We start from the raw sequence: 5743 nt of genomic DNA, 5'->3' as shown, positions 1-5743 counted from the left end.
CTGTCCTTTCTTGCCTTTTATTGTGTTTTGAAGTTGTTGTAGGAGGCAGCAATTTCGGTGTTTCCCTATCCCGCAATCTTAGTTTCTCCTTTTTTTTTTTTATTGAGAAACTTAAGACTTGGATACATCAAATAAAACCAATTTCGGGGGGCGGGGAGGAGGAGGGGAGGATCAAAACTCACAACAGGGAAAAAAAAAAGTTAACACTGCCTGAGCTGTAGCAGAACCCAGAGAATACATTCTTTAACTAAAAAATTTTCCGTGCTTCATAATTGACCTTTTGGTACTAAACGACCTATTAAATTTGCAATTTGTGGTTCTTAGTGTTGAGGTCCATAGGGCAAGCTAGGAAATCTTCAAACCTTGAGCTGAATTTCATGACGGGTTATTTGGCTTCTGAACCGTTTTTTCCTTGCCTAAGAGGTAGCAGCAGCAACAATGCCCACCAGGGCAGCTTCTTTCTTGGCATGATGAGCCTGTAGAACCGCCACAGCTTCATCCACCTCAGAGCAGAGAGACTTGGGGGACTCCAGGATGTGCAGCAGCTCAGAGTTGTTGATCATTCCCGTCATCTTTCCAGCCAGGTTTGAATGCATGGTTTGGATGAGAATGAACAAACGTTCGCCCAGCATCTGCTTCTGTTCCTGGGGGGGTGCTGCGGCCAGCATGGAGGCGGTCAGGGGCTCCTGCCCCTGCACATGGACCGCAGGCTGGGGTGCCTGCAGGGGAAGGGGGGTGGTGCTGCGGCCAACATGGAGGTGGTCAGGGGCTCCTGCCCCTGCATATGGACCACAAGCTGAGGTGCCTGCAAAGGTGGTATGGCAAGGAGAGGGCTGCAGACACTGGAGGCATACTTGGTGCAACAGCCCGAGGAGCAGCTGCAGCCACAGCGGAGCGAGGTGCTCAGTTCTGCACGGCTGTGGGAACACCTTCAGACTGGCAGCTGTCAGTCAGCCCTTGCTGGGTGGCACCAGACCCACCAAAGTCCATTGCCAAGCAGTCTGGGCACTCAGACCCGACTCTCTGAGTAGTAGTAGGGACGCCACGAGAGGCCGGATCATTACCAATTGGAGCCAGATGGCGAAGAGTTGGACAAGGCTCAGACTGGTGTATAGCACTTGGCAAGCCTTGCTGCCAGCATGGACTAGGTCACAGCTGTGCTAACTGGTTAGGTATGTAATATGGAGGCCTTCTCTGAGCCTGTGGAACTGCTGGCACGAAGTAGCCACCAGCTGCAGGCTGGAACTGATTTAAGATGGCATTGGCAGGGAGTGCTCTCATTCCGGCCACCCTCCGCATATACAGTGGCTTGGAACCCATGATGCATCCATTCATCACAGTGACTGCTTTGGTGGCCTCTTCAGGAGATGAGAAGCAAACAAAGTCAAACCTCTTGCTTCTCCCATCCTGCAGCATTACCTTAGAGCTGGTGATGGATCCGAAAGGAGAAAACTTTCCATAACTTCTCATTGGCAATGGTGTTATCCAAGTTCTTAATGTAGAGATTCACCCCTGATATTGACTAATTCTCTCTTGCTTCAGCTGTTCAAATTTCTGTTTTAACTTGGCCTGCTATTCCACTTTTTTCTGTGCACAGCCTACAAAAATGACTTTCCCACTGATTTCTTTTCCATTCATCTCTTCACAGCCATATTGGCATCCTCGTGTGTGTATGCTTTTTAAATATATTTTTATTGACTTCAGAGAGGAATGGGAGAGGAGAGAGAAACATTAATGATGAAAAATAATCATTGATCAGCTGCCTCCTGTGCCCACTGGGGATTGAGCCTGCAACCTGAGCATGTGCCCTTTACCGGAATCAAACCTAGACCCTTTAGTCCGTAGGCTGACACTCTATCCACTGAACCAAACCAGCTAGAGCTATCCTCATGTTTTTTAACTCCCAAAGCCAAAGTCTTTGGATTTCCCATCACCTTGACACTTAAGGTCTTACCAAATTGGCTGAGCAGCTCTTTCAGAAGCATCCACCTCTTTCCCAAAGTTTTTGATATATGTATTAGTCAACTCCTTGGCTTTGGCCCCAAGTTCGGCTTCCCATTCTTTTTGAGACTTGAATCTGCCCACAAACACTTTGTGGCCATTGAGGAACATGCCGTTCACCTTATCGATGGCCTTCTCTGCAGCCTCTTGGGTCTCGAAGAGAATGAAAGCATAACCCTTAGAGCCATTCTTGTCACACACCACCTTGCAGGTCAGGATGTTCCCCAAAGCAGAAAAAGTATCATAACGTGCCTTGTTATCTATAGATTTTTCCAGGTTCTTGATGAAGACGTTTCCCACACCAGCTTTTCTCAAAGAGGGATACCTTTGAGATCACATGATTCGGATTGGCTTTCCCTTAATCACATCGAAGTTCACAGTATTCAAGGCCCGCTCAGCACCAGCCAGCTGCTGGAAGTTGGCGAAGGCATAACTCAGTGAGCAGCAGGTGATCCCATTGTGGCAGACCCCGGTGGAAGCCAGGCCCCTTTTTTTTAAAAAAAAAAATATTTTATTGTTTAAGGTATTACAAATAGTAGTACATATGTCTCCTTTTTATTTTCCCCCACTGACCTCCTCCCGGCCATCCCTAACCCCTGACACTTGCCCTCGTCCCTCCACCCCTGTGTCTTGCGTCTGTTGGTTGTGCTTATATGCATGCATACAAGTCCTTTGGTTGATCTCTTACCCCACTCCCCAGCCCTCCCCTACCTTCCCGCTGTAGCTTGACAGTCTGTTTGATGCTTCTTTGCCTGTCTATTTTTGTTCAACAGTTTGTAATGTTCTTTATTACCCATAAATGAGTGAGATCACGTGGGCTTAACTTTTCATACAGCATGGCCTCAGTGACATCCCCGTGCAAGTTACCCACATACAGGGAGGCCATGGGGTAGCTGCTGGTGGCAGCATTCATCTCCCCAGCCCCCAGGACCCCATGCCCTGCCAGGACTTCTTACAGGGCCCACAAAGGATAAAAGGGGTTCTTCCCCAAGCAGCGCGCAACCGGCTCACAGGTGGCAGAGCAGGAGGGACCCTGAAGTTTGGAGTGGCTCACTCGAGACTACAGGACCGCAGACAAAAGGCTCTCAAAAACAATATGGCTCTCCCTGGGAGCTTGTAATTTTCGGCTCCAAATTTCCAAAATAAATGTATTAAAATGGGGACTTTCCTCCAAATTACAAAAATTCTTAAAGGGCCAGCAAAATGGTGCCCACACAGCCTCTGGGATACGTGTTTCTCTTTAAATATAGGCCCCGGGCTACTGACACTCTAAGATTACAGCTGCAGAAGAGGGATGCAAAATATTTGTCAGTTTGCAAGCCTGGGGGGCCGAGCGCACAGCTGCCTTCACACGGGCTGCCATGGGCAGCACGGACACGTGGTGCTCAGGGAGGACAGTGTGGGGCTGCCATGAGGCTGGGGCGTGGACCCACGTGGCTCACCACTGATGCCCAGGTGCAGTGGAGGCGGCAGGCAGGCCAGAAGCGTGCATAAGTGACTTCCCTGTAGTTTCGAAGAGGATCCACTTTTTCTTTCTCTCTTTTTTTCCTTTTCCAGATTTTAAAGCGTTTTCGAGGTTTTATTGGTTTTGTTTTTTTGATTTTTTCTTTTTTTCTTCAGGCTACTGAGCCCAAACGCAGCAGAGACTGTGGCAACCCAGGGCAGAGAGCTTAAAATATATTTTTATTTATTTCAGAGAGGAAGGAAGAGGGAGAGAGAGGTAGAAACATCAATGATGAGAATCATCGATCAGCTACCTCCTGCATTCCACCTACTGGGGATCGAGCCCACAACCTGGGCATTTGCCCTTGACCAGAACCGAATCTGGGACCCTTCAGTCCACAGGCCAATGCTCTATCCACTGAGCCAAACCAGCTAGGGCAAATTAATTTTAATTTTAAAAATGGTGACATATCCATATTATATGAGAAGGCCATAAAAATAAAGAAGTCCTTTACAAAATGGAAATAGATATTTGCCCATTGAAGCATGAAGTTATTTGGGTCTCAAACTTCCTATAAATATTAATATGACAATAAACTGATAACAATAAATGCACTAAAAAATTATTCACTTTGTTTGAAATAATCTGGAACCTTGATTATTTGAAAGAACATGGGAGAACATGGAGAACTCCTGGTCTAGCTGACATTTCTGGTCATACTGTCTAATCCCAGAAGAACAAACACACAGCATATCTCCACTAAGTATGTCACACTGTACGTGTATATATGGTTGCAGGAACTGCCTGCATGTACATTCACTAGATATTGGCAGGTGTGAATGAAGAAAATTTATACCTATTTTTTTTGTCAGATTGACAAAAAATGTGTTTCATGAGATGAGAAAGGCTAAAAATTGTGGCTCTACATCAGTGGTTCTCAACCTTCCTAATACCACGACCCTTTAATACAGTTCCTCATATTGTGGTGACCCCCAATTTCATTGTTACAAATTGAACAAAATTAAAGCATAGTGATTAATCACAAAAACATATGTAATTATATATATATATGTGTTTTCCGATGGTCTTAGGCCACCCCTGTGAAAGGGTAGTTCAACCCCCAAAGGGGTCGCGACCCACAGGTTGAGAACTGCTGCTCTATATGATCACCAGTTACCTGGATGGTTGCTCTGGGGCTAGGATCAGGTGTGTGTGTGGGGAACAGGCTGGGAAAGGACAGTTTTCAACAAATATCCTTTGGACTCTTCCTCCCCTACGTACACAGTTGTTTTCACATTAACCCAGAGACAGCAGAGAGTAGAACAATGAGCATAAAGGGCCCAGAGCCCTTCAACTAGATTTACTAAGTTAACATCTTGCCTATCTGTCACATTTCCCCTGTCTCTCATATATGATGGGTGGGCATGTTCCCTCATCCCCTGGGTCACTGGGGACTTAAGGCATCACGCTCTGTTGCTCCAATTAAGTGCCTGCATGAATCTTCTAAGAAAAAGGTTATTCTTCCACATCAGCACAATTTCTATGGCACTGTGACTCTACACCCAGAGGGTATGTGGCAATGCCTGGAGACACTGTCACTACTGGGATGGGTACTACAGACATCACAGGGATGGAGGCCAGGGACACTGCTCAACACCCCACAGTGCCCAGGACAGCTCCACGTGACAAAGAACTGTCAACCAAAATGTCAATAAAGCCGTGGTCTAGAAACTGCTCTATAACATCAGAAAAATTTAGCATGGGTTCAACAATAACATTTAGTATCTTTTGAACTATGAAATAGTATTACTTTATCAAGGTAAAGAATTATGAAGACTTCCAAAGGTGACCATGACAAGAAGTCAAGATTGGAAATTGCTGGGTCAAAGCTTTCTAATGGACCCTAGAAATCTTCTTAAACGTGTCTTTAAATGTCAATCATCAGGTATACAAGTGAAATCCAACAGTCTTATGTTTACACTAGAGGCCCGGTGCACTGCACAAGTGGAGTCCCTTGGCCTGGCCGGCAATCAGGGGCGGTCAGGGCCGCCGGCCGGGGAGGGGCTGCAGGAGGGCTCCAGGGTATGTCTGGCCCGTCTCACCGGGTCCCGATTGGCTGGACCCCAGCAGCAAGCTAACCTACCGGTTGAAGTGTCTGCCCCCTGGTGGTCAGTGTGTGTCATGGCAACTGGTGGAATGGTCAGAAGAATGGTCGGACACTTAGATTACGTTTTTATTATATACTAGAGGCCCGGTGGCCAAAAATTTGTGCACTCGGGGGGAAGGGGGGGGGGCCCT

General features: G+C 46.9%; 1 protein-coding gene and 1 pseudogene across 3 annotated transcripts in view; both read right to left on the bottom strand.

Moving 5' to 3' along the window:
- ZNF496 (zinc finger protein 496) overlaps window positions 1–5743 on the bottom strand; it is a 60701-nt gene that overhangs the window by 11709 nt on the left and 43249 nt on the right. The window lies entirely within an intron of this gene.
- On the bottom strand, window positions 1133–2941 carry LOC102762860 (annotated as a pseudogene).

Source organism: Myotis davidii, unplaced genomic scaffold, assembly GCF_000327345.1.
Source record: "Myotis davidii unplaced genomic scaffold, ASM32734v1 scaffold1687, whole genome shotgun sequence".
Classification (NCBI taxonomy): domain Eukaryota; kingdom Metazoa; phylum Chordata; class Mammalia; order Chiroptera; family Vespertilionidae; genus Myotis; species Myotis davidii.
Note: the sequence above shows the minus strand (reverse complement) of the source record. Positions and strands in the feature narration are given on the sequence as shown.